This window comes from Podarcis muralis, chromosome 4 (assembly GCF_964188315.1).
Source record: "Podarcis muralis chromosome 4, rPodMur119.hap1.1, whole genome shotgun sequence".
NCBI classification, from domain to species: Eukaryota; Metazoa; Chordata; class Lepidosauria; order Squamata; family Lacertidae; genus Podarcis; species Podarcis muralis.
The window spans coordinates 12,433,378-12,449,536 of NC_135658.1; the positions used below are offsets into that span (position 1 = coordinate 12,433,378).

Here is a 16,159-nt window from a genome sequence, read left to right on the forward strand (position 1 = left end):
CAAAGGCCAGGCGGAACAACAGGCCCTGCGGAAAGAAATCAGATCCTGCAGGGCCCTGGTCTCATGAGACAGAGCGTTCCACCAGGCCGGAGCCAGTGTTGAGAAGGCCCTGGCTCTGGTTGAAGCTAATCTAACTTCCTTAGGGCCTGGGACCTCTAGGGTGTTGCTATTTATGGACCTTAAGGTCCTCCATGGATAGGCAGTCCCATAGGTACGAGGGTCCTAGGCCATGAAGGGCTTTAAAGGTCAAAACCAGCACCTTAAATCTGACCCTGTACTCCACCGGGAGCCAGTGCAGCTGGAAAAGCACTGAGTGAATATGCTCCCATGGCAGAGACCCCATGAGGAGCCTCACTGCAGCATTCTGCACCCGCTGGAGTTTCTGGAACAGCTTCAAGGGCAGCCCTGCGTAGAGCGAATTACAGTAGTCAAGCCTGGAGGTGACAGTTGTATGGATCACTGTGGCCAGGTTGGGGCGGTACTTCCAGGTTCGGTACAGTGCACAACCCGAAATTGTGCATTCCGAAGCATCTGTAATTCAAGGTATGACTGTATATATGTATATATATATATTTGTGAGAAACTCTACACACATTTCATAACTGGGTCTGGTACAACAGATGCCTTGGGTCATTCCAATTCCCTTATCACAACTATGCCTTATGTTAAACAAATATTATCCCATCCTATATAAATTATAAAAGGTACAAGTACATTTTTCTTTTGGTAAGATTAACATGCCAAGCAACTGCAAGCTTCTCCCCGCTTTGCTTTCCTTTCTTTTCCATTTTATTTTTTAGGAACTGAACAATGTATGACTGTGTTGCGATTGTAACATGACTGGGCTACTAGCAATTCCCCCATCAAAAATTAGAGATGACTGCAATTTGGTAGTGATTCAGGAAAACAAATCTCCTTGAATGGCTAGACAGCTACTTGGATTCTGATCAGCTAATCAATTATCTATCATGTATACGGATAGTGAACTCAGGTGCTGAGTTATGACGGCTGGGTTGCCAAAAGAGAGCTACCGAGAAAGAAGAGGTGGATATTAGCAGGTTCGGAGGAAGCTCATGTTTTGCAGAAATACAAAAACCTTAGGAGAAAAGGACCACAAAAAAGAGGGGCAGAAATAAAAGCAGATCATTGAGGACTGTGCATGACTAGTGGTCAGGAGATTGCTGTGTGTCTGTTGCAGGAAGGAATGAAATGGAAAAGCAGGGCAGGGCAGGGAATGGACTGGAGTATCCTGGAGACAGGCATGGCTAGCTGGCTGGAACAGAATGCATCCCATTCTGCAACATTCTGTTGCAGTTCCTGCTTGTGTGGAATTATAAGAAGAGCACAAGAAGATCAGAGCAAGCTCCTGATCTTTCCAGAGAGGCAGGAAATAGAAGAAAAGTGGGGGATGGATTGGAGTATGCAAAATCGATGCTTTCATTGAGGATAAACCTATCAATGGGTACTAGTTGCTCAGCCATGAAGTTCATTGGGTGATCTAGCCTATCTAACCTGGATTGTTGGGAGAATTAACACGGAGAAGGGAAGAACAATACACCACCTTGAACTCCTGGGAGTTTTTGTTTTTTTAAGGGTTGCAATGTGTAATTGATTAACTTTTTAATAAACTAAAAAGGTGCCCAGGCATTGATTAGGCAGCAGATTTAAAGGTTAATTTGGTAAAAGTAGTACCTATAAACAATGCATATCTGAAGCACTATCTAAGAAAATGCAGCTCTTTTCTGTTACATGAGAGGGAATGTTCTTTCTAAGAAGACAATTGCTACAAGTCAGAACAGATGTGCACATCATCTAAATCAAATATAGTTGTTTTTTTTCCTTTCTTTTCCATGATTGTTTTTATGCATATGCAGTCATCCTTTACAAACAATGGAACTTGGAAGATTTTATTTTATTTCAATTTCTTCTTTTTTTCTGCTGCTGAACGATTGTTTTTATCTATATACTATTTTATATGCTAATTTTATGGATTGATCAATCAACTAGAATCATACAATATATATTGAAAGTATCAAGGAAAATCCCCGCTAGATATAGTCATCTTAAGAGAGAAAAGACATGTTATGTTGCCATCATTTTCTAAAAATTTCCAAATAACAGACGAAGTTCAGTTTTTTTTCTGCTTGGCTTTTAAAATTCTTTATAAAGGTAAAGGTAAAGGGACCCCTGACCATTAGGCCCAGTCGTGACCGACTCTGGGGTTGCAGCACTCATCTCGCTTTAGTGGCCGAGGGAACCAGCATACAGCTTCCGGGTCATGTGGCCAGCATGACTTCTGAGGAACCAGAGCAGTGCACAGAAACACCGTTTACCTTCCCGCCGGAGCAGTACCTATTTATCTACTTGCACTTTGATGTGCTTTCAAACTGCTAGGTTGGCAGGAGCAGGGACCGAGCAATGGGAGCTCACCGACCACCGACCTTCTGATCAGCAAGTCCTAGACTCTGTGGTTTAACCCACAGCGCCACCCGCGTCCCCTAAAATTCTTTATAGATTGCAACATATCTATTATTGGATGGAAGAAATCTTAACTGCATTTGAAGATGACAGTGCAGCCCAGTCCTTCAAATGTTTGCTGGTTGTTTAGCCTCACTGAGTTCTCCTAAATCCAAATATCCCAGTTTCATTGGCTCTTGGGTGATGATCAACCTACATGAGATATCAGGAGATCCATAATGGTACCTGTGTGGCCCTTTTTATGTTCCCACGCCTGCTCCCTCGGCCAATAAAGCGAGATGAGCGCCGCAACCCCAGAGTCGGCCACGACTGGACCTAATGATCAGGGGTCCCTTTACCTTTTATTCCATGCCCTCCAACATTTCTCCAGTGAATACAGAGACGTCCCTTCCAACATTTCTCGGATGAAAATAGAGACATCCTATTCCATACCCTCCAACATTTCTCCAGTGAAAATAGGAATGTGTGGAGGTAGAGGGACGAGAAAAGGAACAGAGTCTGAGATGTAGCGAATCAGAGGGTGGACCAAGGCGTGGGATGCATAAGGGAAAATAGCCATGACAATAATTTAAAACCCCTGGCTCAAAATCAAGCAAAACACCGAACCTGAGATTAAAATACTGGTTAGGCCAAGCAAACTGGGCCCTGCAGGTGGCAACAATGTTTGTGGACATGCCTGATGAGAACTCTGGTGGACTCCCCAAGAGGGTAACAGGCGCCGCGTTCACTGTCAGCTTACTCTGGTTTCGAGATTGAAGTTATAGGAGGCACAGTCACGGCTAGGAACACCAGGGAAACATCACAGAAAATAGTGAAGAGATGGGATTCTGGGAAGGGAGGGGACAGTTGAGGAGCAGAATAATATGGGGAAAGGTGTCAGACTGTCATGTTTGCCTCAGCAGAGCCTCCGAGTATTAACGGTTGTCACGGTAACAGTTGCGACAGGCCCAGGCACTTAACTTTTCCCCCCTTCTCCCCATTGATAATTACAAACGCGAACAAGCGCTGCCTTGCACTTTACACACCTGCCTGGCTTGTGAGTCTACCTTAATTGGATGTGCCAAGTTTGAGAGAGAGAGAGAAACGTAATCTGCCCTTTCAAGGCGTGTGACAGGTAGATAAAGCGGTGTTTAGGCCATTTCCCTGACAGAATTGCCAAGGAAATATCTTCCCCCCGCATTCGATAGCGGAATCTGGGGTTTAACCAAACTTTTAACGCGGCTAATTTTGCAAAGGTTTTGCAGGGTGTGGAAGCCAGACCTGTAGCAAGCTGAATGGAAGAATGGCATCTTGCCGTCTTCTTCCCTGAACGAGAATGTGGGATCTCCCTGGGGAGTCCAACCATCAGTTTGAAATTTTGACTGGCTGGCAAAAAGAAAAAGCTGCGCGATCCTAGGTCAAACCATTGGTCCTTCCAGCCAAGCATTGTGTGCTTCAGATATAAGAAATGTAGGCTACACTGGCAAGGTGAACAGTAACTGCTTTTAATTTTTTAAATTTCTGTTACACATCATTTAGTCTAGCATCCATCTTGGAACCACTCCCAAGGCAAGTACAGTGGTACCTCGGGTTACAGATGCTTCAGGTTACATACGCTTCAGGTTACAGATTCCGCTAACCCAGAAATAGTACCTCGGGTTAAGAACTTTGCTTCAGGATGAGAACAGAAATTGCAGGGCGGCAGCGTGGCGGCAGTGGGAGGCCCCATTAGCTAAAGTGGTGCTTCAGGTTAAGAACAGTTTCAGGTTAAGAACAGACCTCCAGAACGAATTAAGTTCTTAACCTGAGGTACCACTGTAATAGTACCGCTCTATTCTGCCTTGGTCAGACCACACTTGGAATACTGTGTCCAATTCTGGGCACCACAATTTATGAAGGATGTTGACAAGCTGGAATGTGAGCAGAGAAGGGCAACCAAGATTATCAAAGGTCTGAAAACCAAGCCTTATGAGGAATGGTTGAAGGAGCTGGGGGTGTCCTGGAAAACAGGAGACTGAGAGAAGATATGATAGCCATCTTCAAATATCTCAAGGGCTGTCACATAGAAGGGGGGGAGCTAGTTTTCCCCTGATCTGGGTGGTAGGACTCAAATCAATGGATTCACGCTACAAGAAAGGAGATTCCAGCTAATCATCAGGAAGAACTTTCTGACTTGACAGCGTAACAGTCTCCCTTGGGATGTAATGGACTTTCCTTCCTTGGAGGCAGAAGTTGGAAGGTCATCTGTCATAGATGCTTTAGCTGAGATTCCTGCATTGCAGGGGTTTAGTTGACCCTGGGTTCCAGTTCCATTTCTACAGTTCTCTGGTTCTAATATGGGTCTGAATGATGCTCAGTTCCAACCTTCTTCTCAAGAAAACGCTGTAGCCATTCGGCCACTAGGTGGCGACCACATACACACATATTTCAGCAGGGGCAGCCAATTGTGATGTTCTCCAGATGTTTTCAGCCACAACTCCCATCATCATCCTTGATCACTGGCCCTGCTGGCTGGAGCAGATGGTATGCTCTCAGCCCACCCAGAGCTAGTCCTTGTGCAGGTCTCAGGGACCGAGCAATGGGAGCTCACCCTGTCGCGGGGATTCGAACCGCCAACCTTCTGATTGGCAAGCCCTAGGCTCTGTGGTTTTAACCCACAGCGCCACCCACATCCCAGGGCATGGAATAGGATGTCCCTATTTTCACCAGAGAAATCTTGGAAGGGACGTCTCTATATTCACTGGAGAAATGTTGGAGGGTATGGAATAGGATGTCCCTCTTTTATTTGGAGAAATGTTGGAGGGGATGTCTCTATTTTCATCGGAGAAATATTGGAGGGTATGGAACAGGGTGCCTCTATTTTCATCAGAGAAATGTGAGAGGGTATGCATTGACTGCCTGTAGGCTTGCTGTCAAGTGGTGCACCCAGCACACACTTGTAGGGCTGGATTCAGCTCCAGAATCTCCACTTGCTGGCCCCCAACAGAGGCTTTATGCAGCCTGCATAGGGACTTGGTTTAATTTTTCTGCAAAAGTGGAACCCCCTGATTTCCCCCAAAGCCCACAAGACTCCCCTGTGCTCAGATGCTGATGGGGTTTGAAACCTAGAGGGCCTGTGTGTGATCACCACCGTCAATAAGAGAGAAGCTGTCATAAAAATTGAAGGTGGCAAGGGGGGAAGGAAAAAACCCAAGGTAATTTGTACACTTTATGGTGTGATTTTATTAAATATACAAATGAAACAACACATGGACGAGAAATACTTACAACAAACATTGCAATAAGGCATAGATAAGCAGGCACTGTCTATTAGCTCACACCTATTACTCTGTGTTTTCTAAGTTGCCTTACTGAAGAACTGCTTTTCTGTAATTATCTCATCATTACGAACTGTAAAATACTGTATTTTTCGCTCTATAAGACACAGACCACAAGACGCACCTAGTTTTTGGAGGAGGAAAACAAGAAAAAAAATATTCTGAATCTCAGAAGCCAGAACAGAAAGAGGGATCACTGCGCAGTGAAAGCAGTGATCCCTCTTGCTGTTCTGGCTTCTAGGATAGCTGCGCAGCCTGCATTCGCCCTATAACACACACACACATTTCCCCTTACTTTTTAGGAGGGAAAAAGTGAGCCTTATAGAGCAAAAAAATAAGGTAATATTTTTCGTATTTTATCCACCCCACCCCCCACGACCCATTTTTTGTTAGTCATGTTTTGTGATTTATTTGTGTACAATTTTGTAACAAGATGAAAAGGGGGGAAACTGGAAAAAAGCAGAAGTGTGGGGAGGACCATGCTCTCAAATCAAAATCACACACAGCACAACTTAGAAGACAGAAGGGTCAGCAACAACTGCCTTCCCCGGGAGAATTGGATTATACATTAGAAAGCATTGGGGGAGTTTTCAATACCCACACATAATGCACAGATCACCGTCACCAGAGCCATAATGCATTGCATCTCAAAAGGTTTAACTACAGGCGCAGCCATCAGATTGCAAATCATGCAGACATTTAAACTAGAAATAAATATTAGTAATAAATAATGTGCTCCATTAGGGAGAGAACTTTTATGCCATTTTTCTAAAATGCCACTTATCTTTTTCCCAGCACAGGAGATAAGGACAGGATCGTTGCATTGCAAATTCCTAGCAGTCAATCTTTCCTTCATGACATTTTTGCCATTCCTCTAATTCCAAGCACCTTCTTGGGAAGGTAGCAATAAAACTGCACCCAGCCCCTTTTGCATCCATCAGCTGCTGATTCAGATTTTAGCTCGCTGCTACTTCCTAGCCCATATCTTATGTCTGTGAAGGAGGCGCAAGCTGTGAGTTAAAATCTGAAGCAGATGTTAGGAACATAGAAATCTGCCTTGTACTGAATCAGACCACTGGTCCATCTTGATGCATATAGTCTACAGTGACTTTCCAGGGTTTCAGGCTGGGAGATTACCCACTCCTACCACGAGACATTGGGACACAGGTGTCACTGTGGGTTAAACCACAGAGCCTAGGACTTGCTGATCAGAAGGTCGGCGGTTCAAATCCCCACGATGGGGTGAGCTCCTGTTGCTCGGTCCCTGCTCCTGCCAACCTAGCAGTTCAAAAGCACGCCAAAAAGTACAAGTAGATAAATAGGTACCGCTCCGGTGGGAATGTAAACAGTGTTTCCATGCGCTGCTCTGGTTCTCCAGAAGCGGCTTAGTCATGCTGGCCACATGACCCGGAAGCTGTACGCCGGCTCCCTCGGCCATTAAAGCGAGATGAGCGCCGCAACCCCAGAGTCGGCCACAACTGGACCTAAGGGCCAGTGGTCCCTTTACCAAGAGACATCAGGGATTGAAACTGCAATCTCTTGCATGCAAAGCTAAGGCTCAACCACTGAGCTATGGTCCACTCTTCTATGTTGATGGAGGTTTGGGAAATTGTGATCCACGAGAATGAATTCAACAGTAGGGGAGGATGGATCAGTCTATTCCAGCTCCACTTTCTCTTTGCTTGTTCAGACTTAAGATTCTGCATTAATCTCTTTTTTTATTATTTAAAGCACTCAAGAAAATTCATATTTAAATATAGATTTAAGCACATATTTTATATCAATGAATGTACTTCTAGTTTACCCTAAAATGCATATTTGTATTAAGAACTGAACTGTAAAATATGGAAAAGGACAAAATCTGAAGGATAGAGACACTCCAAAACATATATTAGACTGAGAGGTGTGAATTTGGACGATTTGCTTTAAATTTCAGACTAAACAAAATGATTTTATACTCCAATTTCATAAACAAATTTCACATGAAAATTGTTCGGTTTGTGGAGCTTTGCTATGTGCATGTACATGGTTCTAAACAACACAATATGGTTGGGCAAATCTTCATATCAAAATATCAGTATTTGTGGAGCTTTGCAATGAGATTCCATAACCGCAAATATCAATAAGAAAGAGCTTCAGAACAGCAGGGCCAGAGGCAGATCAACCAACTATTGGAGGAAAACAAATTCATTTACTTCTCTTAAGCTTCTAGTTAATGCATATGTTGCTTTAAACCGCTGTCTGTATAGCAATCTAGCCAACACCTGCTTGCCTCTTTATCTAAGTTAACTCTACCCCTAAAAGCTGAGCCATTTTTGTTTGTTGTTCTATCCCAACTTGTTGAGACAAGGTGTTTGCTATTTTCTCCTCTTAGCTTCACTCTTCCTGTAAAAAGCTCCTGCATGAATAAAGTCTTTGAACTCCAGAAACTTTAAGTGATTACTTCAATCTAATTCACCCAAGCTGCAAGGCCTGCTAATACCCCACGCATCTGGCTGGGCTTCCCCAGCCACTCTGGGCAGCTTCCAACAAAATATTAAAATACAGTAATGCATTAAACATTAAAAGCTTTCCTAAACAGGGCTGCCTTCAGATGTCTTCTAAAAGTCTGGTAGTAGTTGTTCTTTTTGACATCTGGTGGGAGGGCATTCCACAGGGTGGGTGCCACTACCGAAAAGACCCTCTCCCTGGTTCCCTGTAACTTGGCTTCTCGCAGTGAGGGGACCACCACAAGGCCCTCAGAGCTGGACCTCAGTGTCCGGGTAGAATGATGGGGTGAGGAGACGCGCCTTCAGATAACTGAGAAGCAATGTTGTTGGTCTGTTCTCAATAATCTCACTGTTATAAACATATGGAACCAGGCACAATGGATACAAGAACCCTCTCTTATTGTAGCTGCTCAGAACTACCATTCTCAGAATGCACTGGAAGAAGCATTAGCAATGAAGTCATCTTGAGCTCTACAACTTGCTCTGTGAATGGCTGCCACCATATTTAAAGCTCCCTTATGGGCTGCCTTCCTCCACTTCCTCGGAGTACCATAAAAAATCTTTGCCAAAGGCTTTTTCCTAGGCCTTTCTCCCCTCAAAATTTCTCTCAGAATTATGAGATGGAATTCATTTGAGAACTGATGCTTCGTCAATTTCAAATAGCTCTAATTGCCTCATTAGCAACTCTGGTGCAATAGACATGCCTTTTAACATTTCGGTTTTCCTCCAGAAAAAATGTATCATGGGCACTTGGGAATGTTACTGTGCCTTCTGACTGTTTGCCTATATGGAGAAATTGCTTAATGCCCTCAGAGATGGCAATTTAGTCTTTCACTGATTTTTCAACTGTGCCCTTCAAAGGTTCTTCTTAGTCACTCTTAGTTTGCCTGGCTGGCTACGTCACAGGCAATTAAAGTTTTGCAATTATTGCTACTTTCTGTCGCCTTGCTAACTTTCACGTTTATTTTCTCCTGTTGGCCACTGATGATGTCAGAAGTCATTTTGATCTGGACCCTGGGGAAACCTCATTGGAGCAAAAGCCTTGGGACCCTGCAGAAAGTCTGACTCACCTGGTCTCTCAGACTTCTCATCTGAAGCCCTAAATGAGCCCTTGCCTCACGCCATGGATCTAGACTCCCCCCCCCTTCAACCCCCAGGTCCTAATGAGAATGTGAGTCTGCTGGATGAAATAGAATTGGCAGAGAAATGACCACCTAGCAGCAAGGAGATTTCAGAACTGGAGGTGGATCTATTCAAGATAAGGAGGAACCATTTACATCTTGTTGCTCAGCTGATGAACAGTGCCGAATTTACGTATAAGCTAAACAAGCTATAGCTTAGGGCCCCACTCTCTTGGGAGCCCCCAAAAAAATTTAAAGGAAAGAAAAACCTGAATGTACATTTCCAAAATATAAGATAAAAAACAAATAAAATAAAACGTACATACAGCAACAGTGCTTTGTGTTGTTGGCTCCTATGATGTAAGTCATGGGCCCCGCCTGCTAGCCTACTCCCTCAAATATCACTGGTTTGCTCCTTTCTATATATAGGGTGCCTACATTCTTCAAGGACTCTTCAAGGACTGGTTGCATGGCAACATGAGCAAATGGCTTGAGATACCTATTAGGTCCATAAATTAGCATATAGCATATATTCCACACACAAAAACAGTGACAATTTGTTGTTGACAAAGAACAGCTGGACATGTAAAAGACCACATTACCTTCAGTAGCTTAGAGAAGAAAAGTTTGGATTTTATATCCCGCTTTATCACTACCCGAAGGAGTCTCAAAGCGGCTAACATTCTCCTTTTCCTTCCTCCCCCACAACAAACACTCTGTGAGGTGAGTGGGGCTGAGAGACGTCAGAGAAGTGTGATTAGCCCAAGGTCACCCAGCAGCTGCCTGTGGAGGAGCGGAGATGCGAACCCGGTTCCCCAGATTACGAATCTTACCACTCTTAACCACTACACCACGTTGGCTCTCATCAAACCTAAATCCAGCCCTGCTGATGAACAAGATCAAACTCACAGTGAAGGAACTTGTGGCCCTTCAGATATGGCCGGAGGACCACAGGTTCCCCTCAACAGGTCTACCTGAAATGGTATCAAACCTCTCTGTTCCTGCCTGATCTTTGCTTGAACAATTGGTTTATAGATGAAATCCAGGTCAAGCCCGGGTCATGTGAAAACACAGGAGCATGTGTCGAATTGCATTGGGGTCATGCACATTCCTCATAGAAAGCCTCCTTTCAGATCTTGTGGGTGTTTTGGAACAAGAAGATAACTTCTTACTCTCTGTGATTGCTGAGTGCTTCCAGCAGGCAGCGTCACAGAGAAAATGTTAGAAAAGAGCTCTCTACAAACAGATTTAGCTGCTGCAGTCACTTCGAGGCTTCTGATCATGTGAATCCTACTAGCAGGTCTCCTTTAGCTGTTAATTTTAGCTACTGCTAAAATTAAAGATTTGCTCCTGCTGTATAATCATTAAATCATTCCTTACAACTATTTCCAGAGGTATGAAGAACCAAGCGATGAGTGTATTTCTTCTTACCCATGAATGTAACAACAGCAATTTCCTTTACTAGCAGAAAAGGCAGCAGAGAATATTTATTATAATAATCTCATCAACCCAAGAAGAAGAAAACAAAGAAGGTGACTTGGGTGGAATCTAGGTAGAGTATTTTTTAAAAATGGAGGAAAGGACTTTCCCCATTTCCAAAGTATTGTCCCAATGCCAGGTGATTCCCCTAATTATTCCAATACAAGAGCAGGATCCAAATATGCGTTGCTTTGTTTATGAGGATGGGATTCCTCCACTGAAATAAATGCAGGTCTGCTTGTGCCAGGGATCTGAACAATCCATCTCTATTTAATTGGTGGGATTTTTGCCACTGACTTCTACAGGAGATGGATGAAACCCATTATGCAGTGGCCGACTTTGGGCTCTCAGATTTCAGTGGCACTTTTTGCAATGCTAAAATTCAGCAAAAACAAAACAAAACACCCCTTGCTCTGTTCTAAGCACTGCTGTGACTCCCTCTGCAGTGTGGCAAGCAGCGAGGCCAAATCGGTTGTGCCACCCTAAAACCACCTCTGTATTATGTCAAAGAATTCAGGTACTAATTTTGCATCTATTGACTGCAGCCAGAATGGCATTTGCAACATTCTGGCAATGTAGAAGTAGGTAGGTGTGTGTTTGTGTTTCGGTGTGTGACAGAGAGGGGGCGGGGGAATGAGGTTTTTTTTAAAAAAATTAATGTTTGGACCTTGTTATCACTGGTTAGCTGGTCCACTTATCTAAAGGAAGATGACAAATATAAACAATTGTGTGATTCTTCAGTGTCCCGCAGCAGAATATTTATCTTGCCTCAAGATTAATGCGGACTACCGAAGTTTTTTTGTGAGCTTCTCCTAAAGGCACTGCTATATTTTGCGAAGTGTGCTGTGTAGTATTTAAAACATAAGGAACATGGGTGCTGAGTTTATGTTTCCAAATGAATCGCAATGTTTATACTAGAAGTATTTGTGCTGGAAATATAGATGTGATCTAAGTGCATTTGTCCATCTACAATAAGACGCTATATGTAGCATTCAAGTTTCGCCTGCCAAAATTCAGTAACATGACCACGTTAATTTCAATGGGTGTGCTCTGAATAAAACTTAGTTGAATTATTCCCTATTTTTCTGAATTGGTTATATTTGGATTTTAGTTGCAAAATCAGCACCAGCTCCTGGCTGTGGGGTGAGGGGCCTGTGGTCCTTGTCCCTCCCAGCCCCCTTTCAGTGACTCTATCCCCCCCCCCAACAACAAAACTGTCATTGTTATCAACTATAATAATAATAATAATAATAATAATAATAATAATTTTTTATTTATATCCCGCCCTCCCCAGCCGAAGCCGGGCTCAGAGCAGCTAACAACAGTAAAATAATACAGCATTCTAAAATCAATTCATTATAAAATCAGTTCAAATCAAATTAATGGCAACCGTGGGTTCTGTGAGGATTACCAAAGGAGGGGGTCAGACTGTGCCTTGGCCAAAGGCCTGGTGGAACAGCTCTGTCTTGCAGGCCCTGCGGAAAGATGTCAAGTCCCGCAGGGTCCTGGTCTCTTGTGACAGAGCGTTCCACCAGATCGGGGCCACAGCCCAAAAAGCCCTGGCTCTGGTTGTGGCCTGGGACCTCCAAGGTGTTTTTGTTTGAAGACCGTAAGGTCCTCCGTGGGACATACCAGGAGAGGCGGTCCCGTAGGTACGAGGGTCCTAGGCCGTATAGGGCTTTAAAGGTTAAAACCAGCACCTTAAACCTGATCTTGTAATCCACCGGGAGCCAGTGCAGCTGGTATAGCACTGGGTGAATGTGATCCCGCAGCGAGGACCCCGTAAGGAGTCTCACCGCGGCATTCTGCACCCACTGGAGTTTCTGGATCAGTCTCAAGGGCAGCCCCACATAGAGCGAGTTACAATCATCCAGTCTGGAGGTGACCATCGCGTGGATCACAGTGGCTAGGTCAGGGCGAGAGAGGTAAGGTGACTTTCCCCACCCAGGGCTAAGCTACAAGTTCATTGTTGGGTAGATGAAGGTTCATGTGTGTGAGCGTTTAAGAGAGGAGCCTCTTTCCTTTATATTCTGGCTTGCAAAATTCTGGAAATATAGTGGAAAACATTTCCCGTAAACTTTACAGTCCAGGATGGGGCCAGGTTGGTGCAGCTTTGGCAAGACCCCCTACTTTTAACTTGCCCCCTTCTCTTTCAAAAAAATTTACAAAACGTTTCATACAACACAAATGTGGAAAAGCGTGTTCTCCTTCATGGAGAGCACGCATTGCGGTGCGGGCCAACAGGACACTCCAAAGTTGTGGGGCGGGCTAATTGATCGTTGGCCACTGATGTGATTGGGCTTCCCTTGTTGTTGGGAAGAAGTTAATGTTGCCATTTGCTGATTGACAGCCAGAAATGCTAAAACTCCCTCCACGAGGCGTTGAGCTTCCTCTTTTCACCCTGTGGATCGGATTGCCCGTCCCTCCCTCCCTATATTTAGGGTTGTTCGCTTTGACCTTGCTATGCCTGTCATGGGGTCGTCTGCTCTTGGGGCAGGGGCCCAGTAGGAATTTTGTCCATCTGGCTGATTGGCTGGGGCCGTTTGGTTTTTGCCTACTGCGTAGCAAATCGTCACAACTTGTAAGGTTGCGGTTAGGCATTGGTTTATGGTTTGGTTGGTTGAGGGGCATGGATTGGCTGTGCCTGCCCCTCTAATGCTGCTGCTGCAAGGGATTCCGTTAAAGGAATACAGGGGCTCACTATTGCTTTTGTCCACCCTGTCAAGGGAGCTTGGGCCATGCAAGAGCCCCTGGTTGCATTTGGAGAGGGCTGAGGGCAGGTTCCCTGCTCTGTTGCTACCCCCAAGTGTATTCCCCTTTCCTGACTTTTGCAGGCATGCGGAATGTCAGTCTGTCCCCCGTGGAGGGGCAGATAGTTGCAACCAATGCCTAAGCAACCACTCACATTTCTGTATTTTAATAAAGTTGTGGCCAAAATTATGCCAAAAACCTTAAACAAAAATTTCTGTGTGATGTGTGAGTTATTGGGGTGAACCTGGGGACCTCGACACGCAAAAGAAAGTTCTTGGTTATAACCAGGATTATGAACCAAAATCCCATTCTCCTCTTCCCAATTCTGTATGAAGTCCATCTTAAGTATCACTTGGAATCCAGCAGGTACTGGTGGGACTTCCTTTGTTAATATCCCCCCCCCTTTGGTATGGGGGACACATGCCACTGGTGGATGGGGTCAGGAGAAAAGTAGGCAGGAAGCTATATCTGAAGGAGCGTCTCCACCCACATCATTCTACCCGGACACTGAAGTCCAGCACCGAGGGCCTTCTGGCGGTTCCCTCACTGCGAGAAGCCAAGTTACAGGGAACCAGGCAGAGGGCCTTCTCGGTAGTGGCACCCTCCCTGTGGAATGCCCTCCCACCAGATGTCAAAGAGAACAACAACTACCAGACTTTTAGAAGACATCTGAAGGCAGCTCTGTTTAGGTAAGCTTTTAATGTTTGATGTATCACAGTATTTTAATATTTTTTTGGAAGCCGCCCAGAGTGGCTGGGGAAGCCCAGCCAGATGGGCGGGGAATAAATAATAAATTATTATTATTATTATAATTAAATTATATATGTTTTCATTTTGATTGCTTGATTGTTGTTGGAATTCTCCAACATCCTTGCTCCAGAGTAAACTAGATAAGAATGAAACCGAGAAGCCTTTCAACCGTTCAAAAACTGATGGCAAAATGTATTTTCAGAATGAAACATCCTCCAACCAATTGTCCAGAAAGGGGGGAAAAAAGAGGATTTGAAAAATATTAAGGAAGGGTGAAGGGGAAAAAATCCTTAAAGCTGTTGGCTCAGTTTAAACTGCAGAGCAAAGGCAGTTGGGATACAGGTTATCTGCAGGGAGCTCTGGCAAAATCAATGAAAACTGTGGCTCAGCTACAGTTACGATGCAATACGAGGCAGTCGATAAACCCAAGCTTTAGCGCTTCATCCAATTTCAGTCACCTCAACGCAGAAAGACAGAGAGGAGACTCTGAACAAAGCACCCAAAATGCAAGACATGAAATAAGGTATTATTTGCAACCTCTCTTCCTTCCAACGGGGTTTGGGAAGGGGAAAGTAAAGTGAGATTTAGAGATTGGCCGTTGATGAGAAAGGAGGCAAAGTGTTTACATGCGCGCTGGGGGAATGGAATCGAATAAGACCACCAGGTCCTGCAAGGACTCAAAGCTAACTAGTGATTGGTTTGGCTGTGTGCAATTTGGCAGCAGTGGTGAAACCAAGGAGATAATGGACTTATCTGTACTTAAGTTTCCTCTGCACTTTCCAGATACGGACACCTGTGTCTGTGTGCCTTTTTCTTTTTTGCTCTGGAGCTCTCCCCATGAAAGCCCAAATTGTTGTTTGCTCCGACTAAGCGCTAAAGAGCATGTTTTCGTGCAGAAAGCTGCAGGGGAAACCAAACAGCGCTTGGACACAGAGCTTTAAAGTGCCAAGTTGTGCCTGGAAATTGTGGGGCAAAAGGTAAGTTTGCATAAGCTTAACGGCTGTCTGCAAAACTGTTGCAGCGTAGTGCCTAGAGGGCTGAGCTGTGGACCCAAGAAGACCCCACTTTGAATGTTTTCTCTGATAGAATTCGACTACTGCAATGAGCTCTATGTGTGGCTACCTTTGAAGGTGACCCAGAAACTACAACTAATCCAGAATGCGGCAGGTAGACTGGTGACTGGGAGTGGCCACCGGTCCTGAAAGACCTACATTGGCTCCCAGGATGCTTCTGAGCACAAATCAAAGTGTTGGTGCTGACCTTTAAAGCCCTTTAGCCTCGGCCCTGTATACCTGAAGGAGCGTCTCCAACCCATCATTCAGCCCGGACACAGAGGTCCAGCATTGAGGACCTTCCGATGGTTCCATCACTGCAAGAAGTGAGGCTACAGGGAACCAGGCAGAGGGCCTTCTCGGTGGTGGTGCCCGCCCTGTGGAACGCCCTCCCATCAGATGTCAAGGAAATAAACAACCGTCTGACTTTTAGAAGGCAGCCCCTTTTAGGGAAGTTTTTAACGTTTGATGTTTTATTCTGTTTTAAATCTGTCCCAGAGTGGCTGGGGAAACCCAGACAGATGGGCGGTGTATGGATGTATGGATGTATGTAAGGTAAAGGTAAAGAGATCCCTGACCATTAGGTCCAGTCATGGCCGACTCTGGATTGCGGCGCTCATCTTGCTTTACTGGCCGAGGGAGCCGGCGTACAGCTTCCGGGTCATGTGGCCAGCATGACTAAGCCACTTCTGGTGAACCAGAGCAGTGCACAGAAACGGCGTTTACCTTCCTGCTGGAGTGGT

The 16,159-nt window shown here is 44.9% G+C and overlaps 1 long non-coding RNA gene across 1 annotated transcript in view; it reads right to left on the reverse strand.

Moving 5' to 3' along the window:
- The window catches only part of LOC144327374 (uncharacterized), a 682,853-nt gene that overhangs the window by 218,336 nt on the left and 448,358 nt on the right, over positions 1 to 16,159 (reverse strand). The window lies entirely within an intron of this gene.